The 17,240-nt window shown below is 33.8% G+C and overlaps 1 long non-coding RNA gene across 2 annotated transcripts; it reads left to right on the forward strand.

The window, feature by feature from the left end:
• The first annotated feature begins 1,210 nt into the window (after window positions 1-1,210).
• Window positions 1,211-16,490, forward strand: LOC112512575. Of its 2 annotated transcripts, XR_003069234.1 has the most exons (5): window positions 1,211-1,324; window positions 5,236-5,376; window positions 5,550-5,704; window positions 15,739-15,810; window positions 15,919-16,490. It is a non-coding gene; the product is annotated as an uncharacterized LOC112512575 (long non-coding RNA). The 2 variants fall into 2 exon arrangements; XR_003069233.1 differs by lacking the exon at window positions 1,211-1,324 and having other exon boundaries at window positions 1,639-5,376.
• Window positions 16,491-17,240: the final 750 nt, after the last annotated feature.

A 17,240-nucleotide genomic window follows, 5' to 3' on the forward strand; every position in this document is an offset into this window, starting at 1 on the left:
ATCATTCATAGCAACAATTATGTCCTACACAATTGCTTGTCATTCAATTAACAATTACACACCAATTGGTTCACATTCACAACCTTCTACAACCCTTCACGAATTGTAGAAGGTTTCATTTGGAGGCTAAGGTTTGGGGGAAAAGCGAAAAGGTAAAAATTTCAAATAAGACAAAATGATGATAAAATTTAAATCTAAATTCTAAAAAGTTAATAAACATTATTTAAATTCAAACTAAATAAATAAATGATTATATATATATATATATATATTAAATCTAATATATAAATGAACATAAACGAATGAATGTAAATGAACGAACGTTCACGAATATAAATGAACAAACGAGACTCTTGTTCATGTTCATTCGTTTAACTAAACGAACAAAAAAAATTATTCGTGTTCGTTCATTTATTAAATAAACGAACTTTCCGTCGTACGATTCACGAAAAATTCGCTGAACGTTCAGTTCATATACAACCCTAGTTGTTGGCTAGTATTGTTTGGTGAAAGTTTAGTTGATAAACTAGATGACAATTTAAGTGATTAACAATTACATGCTTAATAATTAACAGTTACACTCCCATTAAGATACTTAACTACATAAGACGATTAAATTCTTTTCCTAAAGAATACATCGCATAGATACTACTATCAACTACATTCGTAATTGTCGATATTGCCAAAAAATAGGGTTTCAAAGCTGAAGTTACTAAAATCTATTTCAAAAACAGTGTGCAGGGGAACGTTTAGGGTGGCGAGGAATGGTGAGGGTGGTGGTCTTTGATGACGGGACCGGTCTAGAGAGTGGTGGTGTTTAGGGTCGGTGATGGTGTTTGGTGATGGGAACAATCGGGAGAGTGATGGCGGTACAACGACGTGGATTTAGTTGTGAGGAAGAAGAAGATCGAAGAAGAGGAGGTCGGGGACGTAGTGAACGAGGAGGGTTGTCGGAGTGGTTTAACAGAGATAACGTTAGGGACCATTTTCAAAGTAAAAATGTAAATTGTAGTGACTATTTTTGTAATTATTTCAGCACAAAAAAGTTTCTTCATAGTTTTGTTAAACTACAAGGACCAAAATTGTAGTTTACTCAAAATAAAATAGTAAGGAGCAGCTGCATGGAACGGCTATAGATGCATAGCCTCAAAATAAATTGTAGTTTACCCAAAGCCCTAAATTTATGCTTGATCCCTAATCCTCTCCGATCCATGGCCCGATTTGCGCACCGCCGTCGCCAGCCACCGCTGCTGCACCGCCGGTCTCTCCCTTTTCCTGTCCACATCCACCTTGCATCTCGGTCTCCGTCAACTCAAAATCGCAGGTACAGATCTAAACCCCCCTTTTCAGATTAACACCTCGATCTCTTTTTGCCCATATATACGGCTCAAAGGTATCGATCTATCGTGTTTATGAAGTCTGATGATTGATTATTGTATCAAAAGAAATGATCTAATTTTCTTGTTTTATTACGCTCTAATTGAATTCAAGCTTATATCTTTAGTTCCATACCTGATTGGTGGAGCTCTTTGTAAGGGAGTATATGACTGAATCTATTACCAGATTGCTTCTTTTTTAAAGTTTCATCAAAAAGGAAACTGGTTGAAATGCTATTGCACATGTGTATATGTTGGAAAAGGGGAGGGGGGGGGGTTATGCTGGATATAAAAGGAATTTAACTTGCCTTTAGAGGTGAAAGCATTTACTTGATCTAATGATACCCGGATTAGGCATACTACTTTAGTGGACATGTAGGAAACTCGCTGTCATTCATTCTATATGCATTCGTACATATTCACGTCGGCCTAATAGGCAATTGAAAGCCAGTCTTCTGTCAACATATATCTAAATCCTTCAGATTCCAATTCCTTTGCTACAAACCAAACGTCGCCTCGGTTTATTTGAAGGATTCGGAATTTAAAAGGAAAAAAAAAGAAGAGGTTTCACACACCCAATAAGTGCTTATTGTCGAAAAAGGGTATCTTACACATGTGAGCACTCATAATTGATGTTACTAATGGCTGCTCTTTTGCTAGTCTAACAGTAACACTAGAAACGTCCAACGTTGGATCTCTAGGTCTCTTTTGCTGATTCTAATCAACATAGTAATCTGGCCTTAAGTTATCTTCTAATATTATTTTGTCTAGCTTGTTTCTTTAATCAAGGATCATACCATTCATCAATCATGTATGTTGTTTTGATTCTCGGAAGCTGCTGATTACGTCAAATTTGACTTTCATTTGTTTGTGTCGTTGAATAAATACCAATCTTGTTATTAGAAAATTTTGGGATTCGTGCGTTGATGCACCTTTTGATTTTGATTTTGATTGCAGAGAATTGGAGTAAACTTGATTTTGATTTAGATTTGGGGGAAATAAGCGTTAAATTCATGACTTGGTGGATTTTGCATAAGCTCCCTGTGTTATTAAAAATTAATTTGGACTTCACAAATAAATGCCAATCCATAAGGAACTTTATATTGGCTCTTTTGTTGGACTGTTGAATAGTTTCACTTTTGGAAAGTCATTGTGGGTTAAACATGTTCGATCTCTCAATGTTGGATATGTAATTCATGTCGTCTCTAATTATTGCAAGTCTGCTTTGCCTTGATTGCACAAAGGCTCATCTAATTCTTAAAATTAATATTTGGGTCTTCGAGTGAAAATTTGATGGCTTGTAAAATTTTCAAGTATAGCATGAGATTTAAGGAATTTTTGATTGCAAGAAGAGAACTCCTCATAGTGAAATTTTCTTTGTCATTTTACTCTTTTTTGAGTCATATACTCTCGTTTGTAATGGAAGCCTCCAATTGTTTCTTTGTCCATGATGGTGTATCTTTCTTCAAAGCCTCATTTACGTTGTTCCGAAACTGGGCTACCGGATTTGTAGGTTTGCAGCTTTGTGACAGAGTCATTCACTTTCGCCTACTTTGGAATAATACCATCTGTGCCCAAACACATTTTTAACTGAAACTATCCATTTTAAACCCATAAGCCAAAATATTGTTTTGTCTTCTCAATTGGTCAAATACTTTTATTTGACAAACTGAAAAAAGAAAGCAACACTTTAACACCAATTAAGAGATGGTCATATTTTGAAGATAAACTTTTAAAGTTTGTGTCAGTGTGACCAACCATGATTAGTGCTGAACTGTTGGTTTATATGTTTAGTTTAGAAAAGCCACGCTTTGACTACGGGTTTAAGGGGACAGTTCGGATAAATATGTGTTTTGGTATAAATGGTAGTATTTTCAGAGTGAGCGAAAGTGTTTGACCAAATCTAGAAAATTATATACAAATGTGGCAGCCCGAATTTGAATAAGTTCCAATGAGGATTTGAAAAAATATCCACCAAAATGGACAAAGAAGCAATTGGAGGTTTCATACAAGAGCAATTCATCTGGCCTAATAAGATGAAGATTCAGTTTCCGGTGTTTTCTTCTTGCATGTTGTAGCTATTTCTTTGGTTAAACAAAAATGAGGGTATGTGAATTAAAGCATTTTAACGTGTTTCATCAAAAGATGGGCAAAAAGACCGAGACCGGTCCCGACCGTCGGTTCTAAATTAGTAATAAATCTTAGAATTCATTAAATCTCATGTCATATTTTAAAATTTTATAAGCGATCAATTGCCAACTAGACCCAAATATAAAAAAAATCTATCAACAAAAATACGAGAGACTTATGATATGAGAGACAACATAAATTACACATGCAAGATTGAGAGAATGAGCATGTTTAACCCACAATGACTTCACTAAAGTGAATTTAATTTAACAGTCCAACAAGGGAGACAAAATAAAGATTTTTATGGAGTGTCATTTATTTGTCAAGTCCATGTTCTTTTTTAAAAATGAAAATAGAAAACCTTTGCAGTTCCAATTTTAACACCCGAATATGAGACAAAGTTTATTAAATTTCTGCTAATTTTTGTTTTGCAAGACTACACAGGAACATCTTCGTCCCATAGGGGTAGTGGTAACATATGCATACATTCTACCCTCCCCATCCCCTACTTCTGTGTGGCTTTGGTTTTTTTAATGGTTGTTGATTTTGTACGTGCTTTAACATAAGGTAGCAGAGGGTGTTCGATTTGGGACCCACCCCACATATTAGGGAATAGGCGCCGTCTCTTGGTTAGAGGAAATCGAGAGGAGAGAATCGTATCTATTGGTTCCTGGTGACACTAAAACACCTGCTTGCGTGATGAATATCAAGATTATGCTAAGCAATCTAGTTCGATATGTAGGGATTGCATTTGTTCTTCCACTCCCTTCAGAATGGTTTATGCATTGTATGTTCTACACTATATACTTATATTATTCTCTTTCCTTCCATAACTAATAATGTCTCTTGTTCCATAATGATGTATTATAAATCTTGGAGTAGATTCATTTCTTGTTTAAAAGGAAGTTACTGCAAATTTAATAATGAATGAATTATAGAAAGGATAAAATTCAATAGGCTCAGTTAATCATTTTTCAAAAAACATAAAAATATTAAGAATTCAAGCTTTATTTAAGGAACATAATTAATAAAAGTGAAGACTTTGATTGCTTCTACATTGATAAGGGAGCACAAAATTACAACAACATACATGAGGGTTTTCCATTTCATCCAATGATTTACTTTATCCATCTCTTGTTTAATGGTGTTCGTTCGTCTTTAAAATGATTTTGTGTTGGCTATGCTATTGTAAATCTTTTATTCAACAGAAGTTATTTTTTGATTACTCTTAGCCTTATTTAGCATCATGGTTTTAATAGTATGTAATTGTTGAGATGAAATAATAACAATCCTCTTTTATTAGCACCAATAAAAATTCATTTTACAATCATGCACAATTCATGAAAAGTTAGAAATACAGTTCAGCCTATGCTTGGGGTTGATAAAGTAGCTTCTATGTTGGGGTTCAACCAAAAGAATGTTCAAAAATATTGTGAGGAACAAAGAAGCACACATAGACAACGTTCGGGGTGTTTTTTGAAAGGCAACATATTTCATGAAGGAAAAAAACACCGAGAGAAACAGGACCAAACTGGATTAGCTAAGAAGTAGAAAGAAACACCAAAGAAGGGTTACCTCCAACATATAGGCAACAAGTCGGGATTTACTTGGATAGACTTAAAAATCTACTTCCATCCATCCAACTGCCTGTTATTTCCCTCTGTTTGACAAAATACATTTTTGGATAGACTCAAAAATCTACATTTCTTGCTTTTTGTGATTCTTATAGTTGGACAGAGATAGATGGCATCGTACGAGCAAGAAGGAAGTCCAGTAAGCAATATCATTGCCTCCATTGCCAATTAACCCTTGCTTCTGGAGACAGACAACTAGCTGAATTCAAATGGTCCAGAAATGTCGAGTATAAGAGGTAGGCAATTTTGATTATTTCTTAAATCTTAATCTTATATGTTTAGTTTGTTTAAAAAATATCAAAATTGAAACCAATGTATTTCTAGATTGGGAATGTCTATGAGGAACACAATTAAAATTTAAATTTGGTTGATGATCTGGTTGTATATGCATGTATTTTACTTTTTGCAGCTGAACCAATATGGATGCCATCTTGTTTGGTACCATGATCACGAGGCTTGTTTCTCAACCGTAGAGATGATGGGAAAAAGGTTTTTGAAGACCTGCAACAGCCTCATTTTAAAGCATCTTCATGTGGCAGCATTCTTTTATGAATTTAGATAAAGGTAAGCAGGTTGTTATTTATCTAAAATTAGATCAATAATGCGAACTAAATATAACCGGCTTGCATCTAGATCTAGCACACACACCACAAGCACCAACAATAGCCAATAGCTTCATTGGACAAGCAAGCTCTAGATGGGTTTCATACAAGTCTCTTGGACCAAATCAACCACAAGAAGGGATTGAACAGCCTTTCTACTCCTTGGGGTAATGATAAGGTATATGTACATCCTACCTTCCGTAGGCCCTACTTTGTGTGGCATCACGGGATTGGTTGGTTTTAAGGAAATTTAAACTTCCAATGGATTTCTTGCAATGCCTTTATCTAGTTATGCTATAAATAGACAATGTAGCCACTAGTTGAAATTAGTCGTATGTGTGGCGATCCCCGTCTGCATCAGAGAATGCATGAATAAGTATAGGATAATCTTGATGGAGAGAAGTCCCATTGTAATGTGTCATTTAGATATTGAAGACGTTTTAGGAATGTCAATGAGTAGTTCTGAGATATTGCATATATTGTGATAGCTTATGGAGATGATATATAACATTAGGCCTTGTGATGCTGAGATATTGTAGACTCCCAAGCATTCCCCGAGAAGATTGTGGGATTGACAAGCATTGTTCATGTTGAAGTGAAAGGCGGTTAGGTTGCAAGGGCGTGACAATGGGGTTTTGCTACATCCATGTTGTACACATGAAGGAAACCAAATATATTTATTGAGTTAAAATGCCTCCAAGAAAGTAGGACGATGGACTTAGGTCCTTTACTGAAAACATGTGGCTAGGGAGGTTTGTGTGTGAAGAATGAATAAGGAGTCGACTATTGGGTTCTTGAAATCGGAGGTGAGAAGGAATAGACGCAACTTAGGGGTGTGCAGAAAGTCATCAGATCCAATTTAAGCCAACCATCCAATTAGAACTGACTGACCATAATCGGATATCCAATTGTAATTGGATCGGATCGGATCCAAAATTTCAACATCCAAATCGGATTGGTCGGTTCTTGGATGGCAGTCCAACATCTAATAAAACCGAACTGATCCAATCCGATGACCATCCAATTCCCATCCAACTAATATCCATCTAATAACCATCCAACTAATATCCATCTAATAACTATATAGAATTATTAACATTTTACGATATTGTTTTTGGGTTGATATATATACACATTGTTTTTTTAATAACTTAAAAAATATACGAATAATTGGTTAAAATGGTGGATTAATTGGTTGAGTATTGGATCAAAAGATTGGACGAATCCAATCCGATCCAATGGATAACCAATAGTAACATCCAATGGATGGAACCAATCATCCATTGGATTTGGATCGAATCGGATGTCCAATGCTTTGAATAAGTTCGGCAGGGAATCACAAAATCTTGGTCCTCTTCTCTATATAATGAATGGGAGTTTGCCATCGGATTGTATCGATGACATGACAAAATCCAACATCCAATAGATGATTGGATTCAATCCACCTAAACCTATTGGATTTCAACCGATGAACACTCCTAGTTGTTGCAACTATTTCTGATATGCAACAAATGCTTGTTTAAGGTCATAGAGATATTTTATAGTTTGCACACATATTTAGCATGTACATAAAGGTATCCATGTGAAGGCATAGTTGATATCTACTTTTCAAATAGGCAAGTTTGATTGATTGCAATAGATAAATTGAGAGAAACAATAGTTGGACTTGGAGAAAAGGCTCCATTATAGTCTAAGCCAACTCATTGGTGAAACCCTTTGGTCACAGAGCTGGTTTTGTGACGTTTGATAATACCATTAGGGTTCTATTTGGTCTAAAAATAATGTATATTTGATGACATTTTGTCAACATGACGGTGGTACCAAGTCCCATGACTTGTTATTGTAATAACCTCAAATCTGGAGAGAGCGACTGAATTGAAATTTTCAGTAATATATCACATAAAGGATAAATTCCTTTCTATAAATCAATACTTGATGACCTCAAATGGCAATTCTAGATTCAACATCAATAAAGTGGCAAACCAAACCTTACATAAAGTCTAGCTCAAGGTCGGGTTTACTAAAACCTAATACAACCGCTATTCCAAAGATACAAAAGACGCCCCCGAGTAGCTAAATTCTTCTCGTGCATCTACCTAGCATTCAACTCATCACACTAGTAACATTCCCCAACAAGGACCTGATTCACATGTCGACAAATAAAAAGGGTTGGGCTCAACGCCTAGTGAGTTCAACCAGTTTTTATCTTAAATATAAAAACGATAAAACTGAGAAGATGTTATTTAAATCACAATTTCCAAAGTTTGAAATGTATTTTTAGTATAAAAGCAACATTCTTTCAAAAACCAACCATTTTCGTGATGAAAACTCATCTATCAAAACACCCCTTTATCATGAAACCAAAGCCAATACTCACCCAAAACATGAATGAGATTAAACGTTCAAATACTAAGAACGTGGATAAGACTCTATTATCCAAAACACCCAGAACATGAATAAGTTCCAAGATACCAAAACAATAAATTATGGAGACACTCCATACCTAAAACAACACCAAAAACATGGATAATACACTATCCAAAATAACACTTTTCAGTGATGGGGGAGACTCGTATCCGTCAGATGTGGCGAACACAAAAGTAGCCACATGTCAACGTTAATGATCCCACTACGGATCAATAGTCATCAAGTTCAACCACCCTTGATCTATATCTTGCATTAGGACCCCTGATGATTAGAGATATGCTTGTTCACTAAAAAAATACACCATATAGTCAAATGGTCGTGGTTCGACTCTATAAGCCTATAACACGATGCCCCTAATGACCTAATGTCTATTTCTAGCTACAATATGGGAATAACCATCCCACTAAAACCGACTCAGAAATTACACATGGTCAATGGCAGATGTTTGACTTCGAGAGCCCGCACCATGATGCCCCGATGGCCCAATGCGTATTCCTGACCAAAACACGGGAATGACCTTCCCATTTTAAACCAATAAAGATCGACTCCTATGCCTATGGATCCATTGCATTACAATCTATATTACATGACCCCAATTGAATGACCAACACGCTCAAAGCATACAACTTACAAATAAATATGCTATAACTACAAATAACCCAAAAGCCCGAATAAAGCAAATCAAATCGGACAAATGTCCCTAAGATTTATTTGACTCAAAACCAAGCCAAAAGTGCAACAATATAAACAATAGAACATATTTAACCAACGTTTATGCAAACACATGCTCCAAAAGTACGATTAACTCAAAACCCGTCATTGGTTGAGACAAATCATGTTTCAAATGATATTATAGTATTTACATTTCCAAAATGTGTGATAAAACAATAATATACATTTCCCCCCAAAACGGTTCATAAATCCAAATACACTAAATGTGAAATTAACATCAAGTAGTTTCCGAAAGAGGAATAAATCATCAAAATCTCCTACACTTTGTGGTTTATATTGACAAAATGTCCAAAAATCCCAAATATGGGCATTTCACAAGATTTATAACCCAAATATACCATAAATGCGAAACTCATGAAATAATCAATGCATTTGATTAATATCAAGAGAACATCTTTAGGAGACAAAAATATACATCTTTGGCATGCACAAAGTTTTCACAAAGCAACTTGAATTCACCTTGCTAGATTTATGCTAAATCTAGGTTTTACTCCAAATCTTAAGCTTCCTATGGTGAAGACTTGAGATCTCTTAGCAAGCTTTTCAAATCTTAGCTCCAAAGCTTCCACAAAGTTCCTTCTACCACAAACACTCCCGAAGTTAAACCAAAACGGGAAGAAATGGAAAGGGGATGAAGAACAGATGAAGAACACTTAAAGCCTAGCTTCTGGTTGGGGAAGAGAGGTCTTTACCTTCAACTTGGTAGCGCTTAAATCACCAAGAGATGCTTCCAAAGGCTCCTAAAATCGGACCAAAAGCTTCATAAACACCCAAATCTAGCAAGGGAAAGGTGGAAGAAAAGGTAGGTGAAGAAAAAGTGGAAAAGTCAAATTTAACATCCCTTGCACGCTTCCTGCGACCTCGGTGACTTACGCACCCTCGGTAACTTACACGCCCTCGGTGACTTACGTGCCCTGGGCGACCCGCGGTCGCAGGACTCTTAAATTTCGCTATTTCTTCCATTTTTTGCACCCGATTTGATCATTGATAGACCCACTATGATAAAAACATAAAACCTTATTTGATTCCCATCTTAATGGGTAAACGATCACCATAAAACATAAATGAACCTCAAAATCGCCTCGAAATCTAACACCGATAAAACACTTGTATGCCATAATGATTACTTGATTCTCAATAGTTCGGTCCTTTCCGAATCAAACAACTTCGATCCATGAGTTCTCTCGACATCGATATCATACATTCTTCTTCCCGCAAGCACTTGAACCAAAGGGCACATGGGACGGTTCCAAATGCCATCCAATCTTGAGCATAAGACCAATAGATGGCTTGTCATCCACCCATATCAAAGAGGATAACAATCTAAGGATACAACCACAAGTGATCGCATTTTGCAAAATAACCGACTCCCCTCCCCTTCAAGGGAGTGTCTTTAGCATATATCAAACTCCAACCAGAACCCGATAACCTCTTGCCAAGACTACCAAGTCGATTTTCACAATGCTAATCTCCATTTCGATTCATTACTCCACAACCAGGAGTGAACATTGAACATTGTTGGAGCAATTTCCAACAATATGATCTCGGTCGCCTCCATTAACCTTAGGTGACTCATACTATCTTAAGAGTAGCGTACGACCTCAACGGCTCAATTCCACAAGTGTTCCCCATAAATGAATTTACTCTTAAATGCTTATGATCAACCTCTACTGAAATGCGCTACACTCCTTCCTTGCCTTCAAAACTATGACGATATTTGCAAAAACTGATCCAACCATAATTGGCAATACTCCTTTCAATTCAGAGTATTCACAACCATGGTGACTTCGCTTGGGTGGTAAAGGAATCCGCATGAGTATTCCTAAATAGATCACCCGCTGCCACTATTGCATCGATAAAATAACCTCTGATATTTACAGTCTACTTAACAAAACAATCTCCACTTAAGGTCTACATCAGACATTCTTATTAAATTTCTCCAATAATCATTACCATAAAAGATTTGTCATCCTTTTCATAACGAAATTCCTAATAACTAGTGAGGAGATGGAGAGGGAGTAGGGGTTAAGGATGTGGGTTGAGAGGAGCATTGACATTAGGTGTAGTTGCGATGCTACTATTGAGGACGGAAATGGTGAGACAACGCCATTCATTCAGGGAGGGAGATGTGTTGTTTTCTGATTTTAGTTTTGAGAAGAAATTTGGTTTATACAAATTGCATATGACGAGAAGTGAAAGTTTTCCTAGTTTCTGAATATTAAGGGTAGTAAGCACTTTGACTTGGGGAATAACTAACAAAGCTACATGGTTGGGATTTAAGTTCAAGCTTGTGCTTGTTGTAGGAGCGAATCCTTGGGTAGCAGAGATAATCAAAACTTCAAAGTTATAAATAGTCGAAAGGTTTGATAAATAGTTTTAAGTATGGTGAAGACCTTTGTAGAGTTGGAGTGAGATGACTGTTGATGAAGTAGACTGTTGTGGTGAAGGCTAATGGCCTATGGGTAATAGTATATAAGCATGACTAAGGATAGACTGGTTTTGCAATATGTTGATGTCATCATTCGGGGTGTGTTTTGCATGAGGGACAAAACAAAAAACTTGTTGTTTCTATGTTTGGTGTGATGTTAGACTTTGATATATGGGACATAACTAAGCAGGAAAAATGCATTTTCTTGTCCCGTCATTAATATTAATATAGGTGGAACAAAAACAAAAATGAGAGAGATGTGACTATTTACTAAATTACTAGACTACCCTTGGAATATCACTTTCACCACTTGAATTCAACTTCACCGACCAAATATATTTTATGTAATATATATTAATTTATTTTATATATATATATATATATATTATATTATATTTATGTATTATAAATATAACAAAAAATTATTATGTTACTCAAGTTTGATATATATATATATAGAGAGAGAGGGGTTGGTTATTATACAACCCTTGACATTTGTGCAACCAATACAACCCAATCTCAACCGTCCATTTCATTTGATTAATATGTGATTTCATAGAAGTTTTGATTGTTTCCTAACATAAAGTATTGATCATAATTAATGAACCATATTTATCTTCCATAAATATTCAAATCATAATAAATGAACTCATCATTTCCATAAATATCTCAATTTATTGGGTTGCATTGGTTGTTTCAAATACAACCTGTTGCATTTGTACAACCAATGCAACCCAATAAATTGAGATATTTATGGAAATGATGAGAGTTCATTTATTATGATTTGAATATTTATGGAAGATGAATATGGTTCATTAATTATGATCAATACTTTATGTTAGGAAACAATCAGAATTTCTATGAAATCACATATTAATCAAATGAAATGGACGGTTGAGATTGGGTTGTATTGGTTGCACAAATGTCATGGGTTGTATAATAACCAACCTCTCTATATATATATATAGTGTTGTTTCATACATTCAAACAAAAAATACACATATAAAAAATTAATAACATTGTGAAATAATATTGTACTTTCACATGCATTGTATCACAATATGGAACAACGCATGAAGGTTCTGACGTGATCCTAAGTATATATAATAATATATTTGTGTATTATAAAGTTATGGTAAATGTACATCTATATTGTGTGAAAGTTACATTGTATTGAAAATCTACTGTATTACTTGTCACATGCCTTCACATAATATAAAGTAATATTCACAAGTTTCACGATAATTTTACATTTATATTACGTGAATGTTAAATTTCACACACTTCTCTAGAAAATGTGCATTTCTCAGGAAAACCTAATATATATATATATATATGTGTGTGTGTGTGTGTGTGTATAGGGTTGTGTTCACGTAAAACTCGAAATTTTTTTACACTTGAAACTGCGAGACCACTTTTTTACACTTGAAACTTCACAATAGAACATCGTCAAGGTAAAAAAAATCCTCACCTTCATTTTTTTTTGATGTGAAGTTTCAAGTACAAAAAAGTGGTCTCACGTGATCCCAAGTCTTTCTCTCTCTCTCTTTATGTATATATTTATATATAGATATACAGGATTGGGTTCCGGTGAGAAGTAGAATTAGGGTGAGAAGTGTAAGAAGGGATCTTCACCATTGGATGCACATTAGGATGAGATGCACAGAGATGCGCCAGATCAATACCCATATCAAGCGCCATTCATGAGTGGGTTTGAGATTAAAGGTGATCAAGGTCCAGATCTCTTCTTACGCTTCTCATCTTAACTCTCCTCACATGATCCTTCGCCTATATACATACATTATATATATATATATATACGTGATAATAATCAGATGAAAACCTCAAAAATATTAGAGTTCTTTATATATATTTTTTTTTTTCAATTAAAGCTATGATTTTAGCTATTGTTTCACATATGTTCGTGTTCATATAGTGAATAAAATCCATGTGGAACTTTTTTTTGGTTCATACAGTGAAACGAAAAATACACGTAAAAAAGTCACAGTGTGAAACAAATGCATGTGAAATTTTCACATCATGAAACAATTATATGTGAAACAATACCTTAAATTCTAGTATTGATGAGAAAAAATCATGCAAAAAAATAAATTTTAACCGATTCTCACGGGTTTATAACCTTGTTTGTGGTTCTCATTTGATTTAACTCCTATATATCCCTATATATATGGATATATATATATATATATACACACATATATAGTAATTTATTTATTTGGTCTTTCAATGTAATTATTTATTTTGTTCAAAACTAGTATTAATTGTTATTTGGGAATTAATGAACCTTCAACAAATTTTGAATTCTTTTTATTTAGCAAACTATAATAAATTTTATTCTCAAATTTTTGAGAAAGATTTAAATAATGATATATACATTTGTTCACACCTAATATTATAAGATATATTGTAGTAGTATATTAGTTTTTTCAATTTTGTTTTTAAATTTATTATAATATATTCTAAGTATTTTAGTTTTAAGTATCCATTTGTATTATATATAAGGGGCTTAATCATTAATATTAGAACTTCAAAATTTGTGAGATCCGTAAAAACTTCTATCTTAAAGTGTTTCACATGATTTTTCCATCTAAGTATAGTAATTAATACATTGATTACCATATGTTTGTTTCACAATGTGATGGTTTCATATGTATTCGGTTCACAATGCGAAACGTTTTTACCTGTATTTTTGTTTCACAAGCATGCCCAAAATGTTCACGTTGTGAATTGAGTACATGTGAAACAAATATATGTTAATCACTCTATTAAATTCTAGTCATAGATGAATGAAAGATCATATGAAATAGCACGTGATGCAATGGTTCTCTAAGATCTCACGGTTTAAAGAGTTCTCAAAAGAATGTTCCCCATATATAATCTCTCTTTCTCTCTCTCTCTCTCTCTCTCTCTATATATATATATATATATATATTCTTGTATATCTTAAAGAAAAAACTTCTTTATATCATTTTTAATGATACCCTACATTTTATAATTAATTATTATTATATTTTATAATATGCTAAAGATTTTGTGGGGCCCGCTTTAAATTATCTTTAAATCAACTTTTGAATAAAACATTGCACTTTTTAAAAGATGATGTTTGTTTGTAAATATATTAGAGTATATTTGTAACAACCTAGGACTTGTTAATTTTTTTTATATATGAGCCTATTAAATTGATTAATTCCTTTTCTTTAAATATTCATATATATATATATATATATTATATTGGCCATTTAATGTTGTTTATCTTTTATTTTTAATTTTATCTTGTCCTGTAAATTTTTAGGGTGCGTTTGGTATGCATACTGGACATGACAGGACAAACAAATTTGAGGTAGGCAGAGTGAGAATTGCGCTAGGTTTTAGGGTTTTAATTTCACATTGGCAATTTTGCTCGTTTTTTTTATATCCGAGTCTCATTGTCGCACCAAACATAGGACAAGTTTTTGTTATGTCATGTCTCGTCCAGTTCGCGTGCCAAACGCACCATGAACATCCTAAAATTCAGAATTACACTATTTTTATGATAGGAGAAAGAAATTAAATATTATGAGCATTAAATTAAAATATTATATTATGAGAATACCAAAAAAAATCATATATATTATAGGAAAAAAACAAAAATACAAAATAGATTTTGATAAAAAGGTTGGATTTTGTAATAAAAAAACAAATTTAATTCAAATCCCGTGCTATAAAGTCCCGAGTCTCCACGCATAAACCATTGAACTCAGAAAGATCTTATCAGAGAAATAAAGAGGAGAGACTATGGATTCATCGTCCATTGAGCTACTTCTTAATCCAGGCTCCATTTTCACTCCAAGAATTTGGAGCAATATGCTGACTAACTTTTCACAAATTCCGAACCTATATCGTAGACTGGATGTTATTCGAAACATGAAGAGTAAATTAGAAACAGAAGCCTCAAAATTCGCAGCTGAACCAGAGTCATACCCAATATCCATAATGTTTCTCGAGGACAGTAAGCCTTTTGTTCGTTAATGCATTTCCACAATATTTACCATGTTTTTATGCCGTTTTTATATCAGCGAAGTCCCTAAAAGGGTTTTGAATGATTTAAGTTTTTAAATTTGATTTGTAGTGACAAGTTACAAAATTTCATTATTTCTTTATATTTTTAAAGTAAATCGATGGTTGGAGCCAAGCCAAGACTTTATAGCACCTATTTCTTTTTAATTTTTGTTTTGTAAGCTCGAGATTTTTGCTGAAACAACCTCTCTGCCCATTGGCAAGGTTGTACTTCTTACCCCCACCCCCACCCTTGTGTATGTATTTGGAATACAAGGGGTTCATTTAATTTGGTTCTTTTATTGTTCGAATACTCGATTTGTATGCTCTAATACATTTAGTTTTTACTTCAGCTATAAAATCCCTAGAGGAAGAAGAGGCAGCTATTGTGGAAAACATCAAAAAAGGTCGAACACATGTCACACGTAAGTAACGAGTTGTATCTTTTATATGATTTGGTGAAATTTTAAATACTTGTATAACTCCAGATTAATTGTAAATTACACATTTTTATACATGAATTTGTAAAATAGATGTAGGGAATGCGGGAGCAGGGACTTCACGCCAAAGGCGCTATGCTAATGTTTCTCACCACAATGGTATGTTGTTCCGTATGGTTCAAAAGGGTCAATAAATTTTCATTTTAGGAACATACTTGTAGAAGACATGTTTAAGAGTATTTTGAAAACCATCTATTTTAGAGAAGTACTTTCAAAGGGCGTGCGGAAAAATAGACCATTTACTACAAAAAACTGGCTTTATAGGACGTCTAAATTGTAAGTATTCTTATAAAATACTTTATAGGACCAGACCAACAAGTGTTATATCTAAAAGTGTTACAATAGGTTTATTGGACGTTTTTAGATGTTTCAACAAGTTTTTTCAACAAACATCCTATCTAAAAGTGTGGTATTGATTATTTTTAATTAATCTTTTGGATTCCTAATTAAATACTTCATTGACATTTAATACGTTTGACGAAAAGGTCAAATTGAAACGGAAAAGAAGGAAAGTAATGGATGAAATTGTCGTATATTTATTTCTTTACCATTATATATCAATTGAGGTAATTATTTTTTGTCTATTTTACTTTTATTACATTTTATTCTTGCTATTGATTTTACCCCAATACTTTTTGCATTTATACGAATTAAATTTACAATTTAATGATGCATTTGTATTAATTTTTTAAGATTGGTTTTCCAAACTACTATTGAATTTGTGTTTGTGTATATAGCGGGCCTATGTTGTTTATTAATTATGTGCGTGCATATGTGATTCCTTGAAAAAAAAGCGAAAGTTCATATGTGAATCGGTGAAAAATCCATTTGAATGTGATATATGGACTCATGAATAATCTTTAATGTTTGTTCATATATACATCTTTAAACAGATTTTTTTTGGATTTTTTCAATTCATTCACATATAAATCTTCCCTTCCTATGCTTTCTCGCGATATTTAGTCTTCTTATCTGAATCAGCTTGTAGACAATATATACATAAAGTGAGGTTCAGGGAAAACCCCCCCAAAAAATGAAAAACTGATGAGCGCTCTAATAATCATTATTATCTATGAAGTGTGCAGATGTGCATACAAGTAATTGAAGATGTACCATGGTTTCTATGCACATGTGCATGTTATGCACATGTTCATGTTATGCACATGTTCATACTATACATAATACGAATGAATGGTTATTAAGGTGTTTCTCGGTTTTCCATTTTTGCGGTTTTCCTTTGAACCCGACCCTATATATATATATATATATATATATATATCATCCAAAAGTTTTTGTTCTCAACAAACTCATTTGTTCTCACATGATCCCAATTCTCTCTCTCTCTCTCTCTCTCT

The sequence above is a fragment of the Cynara cardunculus genome (assembly GCF_001531365.2).
Source record: "Cynara cardunculus var. scolymus isolate 2C chromosome LG 5, CcrdV1, whole genome shotgun sequence".
NCBI classification, from domain to species: domain Eukaryota; kingdom Viridiplantae; phylum Streptophyta; class Magnoliopsida; order Asterales; family Asteraceae; genus Cynara; species Cynara cardunculus.